The 9,548-nt window shown below is 36.0% G+C and overlaps 1 long non-coding RNA gene across 1 annotated transcript in view; it reads left to right on the top strand.

The window, feature by feature from the left end:
• Positions 1 to 1,285, top strand: part of LOC118177049 — an 8,012-nt gene extending 6,727 nt beyond the window's left edge. Inside the window, exon 3 of the long non-coding RNA XR_004755660.1 lies at positions 1,021 to 1,285. This is a non-coding gene — a long non-coding RNA (uncharacterized LOC118177049). The remainder of the gene's footprint in view (positions 1 to 1,020) is intronic.
• Positions 1,286 to 9,548: the final 8,263 nt, after the last annotated feature.

Here is a 9,548-nt window from a genome sequence, read left to right as displayed (position 1 = left end):
TTTCTCTTTCTCTTTCTCTTTCTCTTTCTCTTTCTCTTTCTCTTTCTTTCTCCTTCTCCTTCTCCTTCTCTTTCTCTCTCTTTCTCTCTTTCTCTTTCTCTCTCTCTTTCTCTTTCTCTTTCTCTTTCTCTTTCTCTTTCTCTTTCTCTTTCTCTTTCTCTTCTTTCTTTCTTTCTTTCTTTGTTTTTCTTCCTTCCTTCTTCCTTCCTCCCTTCCTCCCCTCCTTCCTTCCTTCTTCTTTCTGTGTCTATCAAACCTAAAACTATACAGAGTGCTTGAATATTGTTAGTGTTAATTTATTTTATTTTTTAAAATAATTTGTTTTCCCCAAGTTCAGATCAAGTCACTTTTTAAAATAGTTTTTACTATTTTCTCTGGAGCCACTATTAAAATATTGTAATATACATTATTGATTGCATGATGTGGCTGTATGTAGGAGCAAAATATTGAGACCCAATAAAAATACTTCTGAAGCTAAAGAGAACTGGATTAGAATATCAGGCCCCAGTGTCCTAAAGAATTTACGAGCTGATAATTTTTAATTTATGAGTTTACTTGGTACCTGCATGCTTTTATCTTTGAATGGCATTGGATGCCAATGTACCAGGAGACTACATTAATTCTACAGTATTTGAATTAAGCTCTCCTGCCAATTACCATCAAAGTGGAAAAAAAAACAAACAAAAAAAACAAGCCTAGTCCTCACTATGAGTGGCCAAATTTCACAAGTAGGTCAAAGCATTTTTTTCTGAGTTTAGTACACAGAAGTTACTAATATCATTGTAGTATTTAGACAGCCTAATCAAATTAGGTCTTTGTTATGGTGTTACACAAATTTGTGCACATTCTGAATTGGAAAATCTTTTAAAATTGAAAATTTGTTTTTATTTACATGTTTTGGGAAAAGTATTTAAAACTTTTTTTTTTTTTTTTTTTTTCACAGTTTTTGTAAAAAATGTGTGTGTCCATGTTACATATGGATAAGGGTCCAGATTAACAAGGACTTGTTTATTTTCATAGGGTTCCTCTTCGATTTGACTTCAGTGAGTTCAGCAGTGATGTGATAGCTTTCCCCACCAATAAGGACACCACCTACATCAGCCTCCAGGTTTTCCCATGGAGCTTTGTATTTGATATTCTTTCTTCTGCAAAGGTAATGCAAAGAATGTCCAGCACAGTTTTGCCATGCAGCATCTCAGGTCTTGTTGCAGTTAATGGAATGGTAATCTGATATATCACCTTCTGTTTCCTTTTAGAATACATGCTTCACAGCTTGTCAAGTGTAATAAAGATATGACATGTGCAATAACCTTTTCTTTCTTTGTGAATAAAAATGTGTTATAATAAAATAGGCTGGCAGAGTTCCATCAGCCAGAACACTTTCACAAGTAACTTGCTTCATTTAAAAAAGAAGTGGAGGAAGAAAAAAAGTCAGTTTTTGGAACCAACAACAACAGGGTCTCACAACACATGCACACACAAAATATATGATTTAAAGCAACACTATATCTGTTTATAAATTAATTATATAATTCGCATTTTAGATTCTTTCTTAATTAATTTCTGAGTGTTCTGGAACATGCACCACTCTACTGCATTAAAACGTGGTTAACTCTGTAGGCACCCATCAGATATCAAGGAAAGCAAAGAAAACTTCCTGGAGAGCTCCATCTCCAGAGAGTCTCTGTTCTGTACAACTTTCAACTTTTTTGTTTTCCAGCAATACACAAATGAAGATAAAATACATGCCTGTCACTTTAAGCAATGAGAAAAATTTATTTATGTATTTTTCATGCATACATTGCTATGCTGTCTTGTTTTACTAGAGGAGATTTTGTCAACATCTGATGTTGTACATGCTTTTGAGTTATTCTGATTAAAATATTGGGAGAAAGAGATAAAAACACACAGTCTACTTTCAATGTTTTAGGGGCCTCTCTTGCATATGTTATGAGAAAAATTACCTCCTTTAGCTTTCTGTGAGTTCACTGGGCGATGGGAACACTAGTCACAAAGGTTATCTCCTTTCAGAACTGGTAAATAGGAAAACTCTGATAATTGACTTTCTAGACTATATGAAATCACTGACCATGGCATTCCTGAAGATTTGCTCCCCAGAACAGTCACATCTTTTCCTTATTAAACTACTTCCTTCTCCTTTTTTTCCTTTCTTTACTCCTCTTGCTCTCTTTGTTTTCTATTACCACACTTAGTCTTTAGTTACTAACATAGGAGAATTACCGAAGAGCAATTATAAACAGGGACAGAAATGACCCAAATTTTTGCAAGGTATCTTTAGCTTTGTAATTGATGTTATTTTTCATTCTTGCAAGCACAATTCTTAAATGTCTATAGGCTAGTAAGTGGCTATAATAAGTACTTGCTAGTTTCGTGATAGTGCTTCATCTGATGGAGATGAAACTTGCTAGTTTCATGCTTTAAGGATAATTGTCATGGGGGAGAAAAGAAAGAGTTCTTTGATATATATAAATATTACAACAGAAAAAAAATATCAACAGTGGTGTATTCTCTAAAAGAAAAAATATAACTTCATAGTTGCTTAAAATGTCCATAATACTATGTGAAGTTTCAATGACACAAAGCTGACAGAAACATCCAAATAAGGTTCACAACAGGCTCATAATCCCTTGTATAATTATCAAACAAAACATTACATATGAAAACATATGAATATATAATTGCAGAAGTGCACCTTAAGCACTTTGATTCACTAGTGTTTGAAAGAAGCAGTACGGTTCAATGGGTAGGACATTAAAATGGTTATTATGAGAACCAGGTAATTTTCTCAGCTTTGATTGCAGTGAATTTTTGACATTTCATGTTTGAGGTTATTCATTTGTAAAATTGGTTTGATAATGTCTGTCTCCATACATGTGTCTCTGAAGGAACACTTAACAACAGTATTTTCAAATACCGAGGAAGAGTATGGAATTGTTGAAGAAAGAGAAGACTTAAGATGAAAAATAATACTGACACACACTGGCCTCTTTGGTCTTTTGACTCAACTACTTTGCAATATTTAACACTGAATTAATTTTCTAACTGAAAGCACTCATGTCATGATATCAGTTTTTTCAACATTTCTTACACCTTAAAATAATTTAATTTCCTAATTGAGTGACTTCGGCAATTCTCCTGTGCCTGCCACGTATTTTGCATTACAGGGAAATGACTAGAATCTAACTGCATCTGCAAGAATGGCCATACATATGCAATACAGTAGAAAAACAGAGAGGTACAGTGGTTGATGGAAGGATGTAAATTAAATCAGAAACAAAAAATGAGAAAGTAGAAAGAACTACCAAGAGCAACTTGAAGAGAGTGCATGAATGAATGGTTCAAACTATATGGAGATCACACAACTTTATTTTATTGCCTGCTTTTAAAAAGTGAAGAGGAAGATAGCTTCTTCAAAGAGACTATGATTTCTTCCTTCCTGTTACTAATTAAAAGTTGTTTTGCTGCAATTCATTCACATTACATATCACGATTCAGGTGATACCTCTCATAATCAACCCTGCAACCAGGCAGTAGCTTTTTCCAGCTATAACACTACATATTCAATTCTACAGTATTATGTCTCTTCTTTGCAGGCCTATGTACCATGTCTGAAGCTATTAAAAACTTTAGATCCTGTGCCCTGCTGTCTTGTTTAGGGGTGAATTGTGTCAGCTCTCTTTGTTCAGAAAAGGAAAAGCAGGTGGTCACAGTCTGACTGTCAGGACTTCCATGTGGGAGAGAGCAGCTTCACAGAATCATAATCAAACTTCCTCCCAAATCATACACAGAATTGTACACATTCTCTATGGCAAGAGAATGTACCCTAAAAATAACATCCAAAGCTCACCATGGCTAGAATAGGAGTCCCTGTGTTAGTAACAATCTATGTATTATTTCCTTAGATTCAAAATATATATATATATTTTTTCCTAATTGAGACTCTTGAGTTAGGCTACTGCTTAGCAATAAAAATGGAAGATAAAACATGTCCTGCATGTATGAAATGTATCACTGCCTTTATAGAAACCTTGACCAATGCTAAATTCCCTTAAAGGCAGAAACAAGACAGAATTTTCTCTAGCCTTGCAACAAGTATTGTGTTTGACCTTAGGTGAAATGGTTCAAGGACAGCAGAGAGTTGTTTTTTCACAGCAGTCTTGGTGTATTTCAGGCCTAATCTGAAAGGGTCAACCCTTAAGGATAAAGTAGAAGATGTCTCTATGCCTACTGATATTGCTGCAAAGGCGACCAATTAATGCCAATTACATAATATGCATCTCACCCTAGAAATATGAAGAACACCAGCTCATTTTCATCAAAGACTTCACTCTTCTCTGAAGCAGAATGGATCCAGAATTAGAAAGCTGCCTGCAGCAGGTGCCTTTGCTGCATGGTAAAGGGAAATACAACAGGACCCTTGGGTGCAGGACCCTTGGGGCCCCCAGCACAGTGCTGCATACAGCTGTACTGTAGGGCCTGGCCATAGCCAGCACCCAAGCACAGTAACACAGCACTGAGCAGGCACAAAGGAGCACAATCTGCTCCCTGCTAGTGCTACTTTCTTTTGTGCACCATGTGTAAGAGACTGATATGGTTGCATTACACTTCACAGCTCCCCAGACATAAGTCCTCCCTGGGGTTCTAGGGAGGAGAGGGAGACAGTTAAAACGATTGCATGAAAATGAAATATGTAATGCCAGAGGTACCTTGGAAAGATATGATGTGCTTTGATCCTTTTTTTTTTCCTAAGATGAAAAAACAGAAGTTCAATATAACCAGTAATTTAGTGTAAACTACTTTGCAATTGTTTTAGTTTCACTTAGCTCAACATGTTAGTTATTTTCCTCCTCTTCCTGTTGTATGTTTCAGCTATTTTCAGGAGTTAAAAGATGTTTCACTGAAAAGAAATACAAGATATTTTTTATTATTATTTTGAGCAGCAGATAAGAGAAATCCATGAAAATCATTCTAGAGCCAGACTACCTTGAAATCTGTGTGACTGAAATCATAAAATGACTTTATCAAAAAGTCTTCATAAATTAAAGTGTCTGTCCACTGCTAAACTGAGAAAAAACAAACAAACAAACAAACAAACAAAAAAAAAAACAGAATTAGCAATTAGCATGTTAAGATGTTGTCTGTTTCATCTTTAAAATTTAAGGAGTTCTGGGGAAGCATATTGACAGGGCCAGGTTTTATGCTTTGGTTACAATCTGGATTCTCGCAGAGCTGCATTTCAGTTAGAGGTGGTGGAAACTATTGCTTAGGGTTCTGTACAAATAGGAGATTGTTCCATCAATTATTCTTTAAGAAGTGTTATTATTATTTTCCTGTGTCTGGCAAAATTACCAAAAGATAAAACATGATGAAGAAATTTTAAAATAATAATAATTTTTTAAAAAAAGGCTAAAATTCTGGAAAGTCACAATTTAATGAAAAAAGTATGCTTTCCAGTTTATATTTAGAGACTGGAACAATATTTGTATGCAAATTTTATGGAAGATAATGGCCAGCAGGTGCATTTCTGCCTTTGTAGTTTGAAATACATCATTCCAATGACTAAACACTTCCTCCGTGAGGTAAATCAGGAAGATGTAATTAACTACTAAGAAAAAAAAAAATGTGTGCCTATGATTTTTTTTTTTTTTTTTCTTTTAAGTATTAATAATGAAAATAGAATGAAATGTATCTGAAAGCAACCAGGAAATATTTCTGCCTGGTGTTTTTGTAACCTTCAAAATATTCTGCTACTTGTTTTTAGAAAAACTCTTCTGATGTTAAAGTTGGATTTTGGAGGCTGTGATACAGCTAGAGAGAGAAGCTGTTAGACACTGTCTATCAGATGAAATTGTTACTATGTTCAATAACAGTGACACTTGTGTCATTTGAATCCACAAAGAAAATGTGCTGATGCTTGGAGAGAAATTGGCCAGATGTGGCAAAAGGGCCCCAGGTGACAGGGGCCAGAACAACAGTCAAGTGGTCTGAGATGTAATTTCAGGGGGAGTTCAGGTTCATTTGGATGCAGTGGTGCAAGAACAGCGTGAAGAACTGGGGCTCCCTGCTGGCATGGTGCACAGCAGGCAGCATGCTAGGGGGGCACAGAGAGGCAGACGGTGGTGCCTACAAGGGTTGTAGTGGGAAGTGGGGAGGAAGGATCTGTAATGCTAAGCAGAATATGTGCGATGGAAAATAATGGGGCTGTATTATGCTGTGTGTGGCACCACAAAGTGTAATTTTAAGGGACAGCCCCTACAAGTACAGTAAGGACTACACAGACCCACTAAATGGTAGGTATCAGCAGAAACAGGAAGAGTTCCTCTTTGGAGTTGAACAAGAATATGTCTAACTCTGAAATAGACTTAGTGGACTATTTGGTATAGGGAGTTGGATGTGCTTCTTATTAGTACGTTATAGTTGACTGCTATCAGACAATTTTCTGTACATAAAAGGGGAAGACAAGGAATATATATTCCTTTAAGAGCTATACAATGAGAAGCACAGTGAAGAGGCTGAGTACTTATTTTCTAGCAGAGGAGAAAAATTGAGCTGATGGACTCTCTTCATAAATTCTTTTACAGTCATAATAAACTTTTCTACTGTAAATTCTGCTTATGGACTTCTTTAAGGAACCCATATACCAAACAATGAAAATGGAAATGGCATGAGACCACACACATCTAGTTTTGAGGATTTATGAAAAAAATATATGCTTTATGTTAAGATAAAAATACTTTTTTTCCAAACTCACAGCAAACAAGATAACATTCAGAGCAGTTTCAATAACAACTGCATCATGTAAACATCTCTTAATTGATAACTAAAAAGCAATTGTTTCTCCTCAGCTCTCTAGTGGGTATGAGCTGGGTCTATTAGTTCAAATTGAAGACTGAACACATCAAATAAGAAGTTCAGAAAGAAAACGAATGACTGGAATTTGCAGAGAAATTATAAACTAAAGCTACGTCCCTGTCACATTTGCAGCAATAGAGCAAGAAGTCAGGACTCTGAATTTCAGCTGAATGAACCGCAAAAATCAGGGAATGATTTAGTACAGTTCAGTTCATTTGGGTGTATTCCCTAGAGCAATTTGAAGTGTTATAAATTGAGAATAGCATTAAATCATGATGAGGTTCTAGACAGAAATGGATCTATATTTAATTCCCAAATGGAAAACTTTATCAGAAAACAGGCAAGGAGTGAACATGCCTGACCTGCTGGCCCAGCTTTGAAAAGCAGAAGCCCTGTAAACTTTCACAGTTTCAGAGAATAATGAAGCAAGAAAAAAGAGGGGATAAATGCTGGTAGCTGGTATTGGCAAAGACGGTAGTGAAATCTCCCTAGAATTTGTTTTCAGAATATTGTCAAAAGCTAGGGAAGACTAAGCTCATACAAAAATAGAAGCTTTAGGCATTGCTTGGGGAACTTGGAGTAACAGGGTATTAACTGCTTTCATTTCATGAATATTCATTCAGAAATACTCACTTAGTAGAGGTCATAAATCAGTTAAAATCTTGGAACCATAAACAAGGATCTTGGCAGCAGACAGGCTGAAGACTTTGGTCTTCACTTAGCTTTGCCAGTGTGACATTTGCTGTCAACCATCAGAAAACAGACAAACAAACAAACAAACAAAAAAAAAAACAGTGCAGTGAACCTGTACTGTTCTGCTTACATCTCTCTACAGGAGAGTCAAGAGAGCGCAGTTCTGTACCTGCAGGATCTTTTCCTAATGATCTTCCTCTGATAGCTAAGGCAGACAAGAAACAAGGAAAAGCTACTTTATAGGTAAGGTGCTTTATGTACATTTGAGACGGAAAAGTACAAATACTAAATTATACTTTACCAGCCCAGGAAACACAAGTTAATAAATATAAGCTTGCTAGAAAGGCATTTAACAGGGTTCTATGAATAGCCTCAAGGTACAGTACAGCAGGCATAGAAAACTAAAAGGTATTTCCTTTGACCAGCTATCCACAACATGGAAATGTTGGCTATTACTTCTGTAGGAGTGATGCCAGAAACAGCACCTTCCATCCGTGCCAATGTGCTGCAGAGCCCTAGCAACAGGAGCAATTTGGCTACATGGACAAAAATAATAATAATAAAAAGAATCAAATATACTTAGTTGTGGCTGAGGTCTATTCCCCATAGCCAGAAGTGGTGCATGTAATAGGAACCTCTGCTATGAAAACATCTAAAGCTCAGTGAACCATACTTGTTACTTACAGGTTGCAAAACTCAGTGTAACACTGGAGACCTGCTGTCTATCATCCAGTGTTGTATGAGCTGGGAGAGCATTTTGGGAAAACATTAACATGAGCTCTGGTCAAAACTGAGACAAGACATTGTAATGAAACTATTCTATTTCTGCATAAATTTGCTCTTCAGACAGTACCAGTGGGATTGCTTTTAAAATGCCAGCTGTAGACTGGATTTCATTACTAAGACCCAGGTTACCAAGAGCATTGGAGTGTGCAGCAAGTCAGAAATAAAATCTATAAATATCCCAAAAGATCATAGTATACATTCAGTAGGAATTCCTATATAAGGCAAGTAGTGCTGGCATACCATTAGAGAGGAGGAATAGAGTAAATAGCTGTTAAAGCACATACTGTTACTGGTAATCTTATTTTGCAGAGATCAAAGGGGAAGATAATGAAGAGTCCTGCTGATCAATTGCAATCAGGTGGAGATTCACAGAGGTTACAAGATGAGGCTTGGATGGCTGATAAGAGGTGATAAGCTTTTGCTGATTTGAGGAGAAAGAAGAAAAGGTGTTATCAGAAAATGATCAACAACAACAACAAAAAATAATAAAACACTTCTGGCATTTTTTTCTTAGTTCCGTTAAAGAATCAGAAAAAAAAAAAAGAAAGAAAAAACACTAAAAATTCACTTCATGATGAATAACACCAACCAAAGAGAATTTTCCAGCTTACATTAAAGCCTCACTTTTATTGCAGTTTTTGATTTGTTCCTTTTCAGTCTAGTTACTAGTCTCTGTGTGTACACACACACACAACTGTTGTCTGTAATAAATTCTGAATTCTTTTGCAAGTTTAAATCTGATTTACCAAGGGAATACAAGTTTCATAGATGGTGTGTTCCTATAACAGTTCATATAAATGGCAGTCAGGTATGAATGCATTAATATGTCCTGTGGAAAAGACTGCAGTCTGAGCTCACTCCTTTTTAGTTAGATCTGAATCTAAGCTAGTGCTTTTGCACAGGTCACAAACCCAGTAAAACTGGGCTGCCTTGGCTGCTGCCCACTGAACAACATGAGGGAAGATACTGCTCGAATTTGGGAATATACACTGTGGGAACAAGCCATTATGCTGTTTATAAGGTGTATATATTTGCTTATACTTGCTTGCAAGCTTGAGGGTTCCAAGGAACCAAGAAATCAAGGTTGTGTTTTCCCATTTTTAGCTTTACATTAAAAGCTTCTTAAACCATACCAGGCTACATTTTGCTAGTAATTTTTCTTTTTTCCTTATTTTATTTTATTTTATTTTATTTTA

The sequence above is a fragment of the Oxyura jamaicensis genome, chromosome 1 (genome assembly GCF_011077185.1).
Source record: "Oxyura jamaicensis isolate SHBP4307 breed ruddy duck chromosome 1, BPBGC_Ojam_1.0, whole genome shotgun sequence".
In the NCBI taxonomy this organism is placed as follows: Eukaryota; Metazoa; Chordata; class Aves; order Anseriformes; family Anatidae; genus Oxyura; species Oxyura jamaicensis.
Note: the sequence above shows the minus strand (reverse complement) of the source record. Positions and strands in the feature narration are given on the sequence as shown.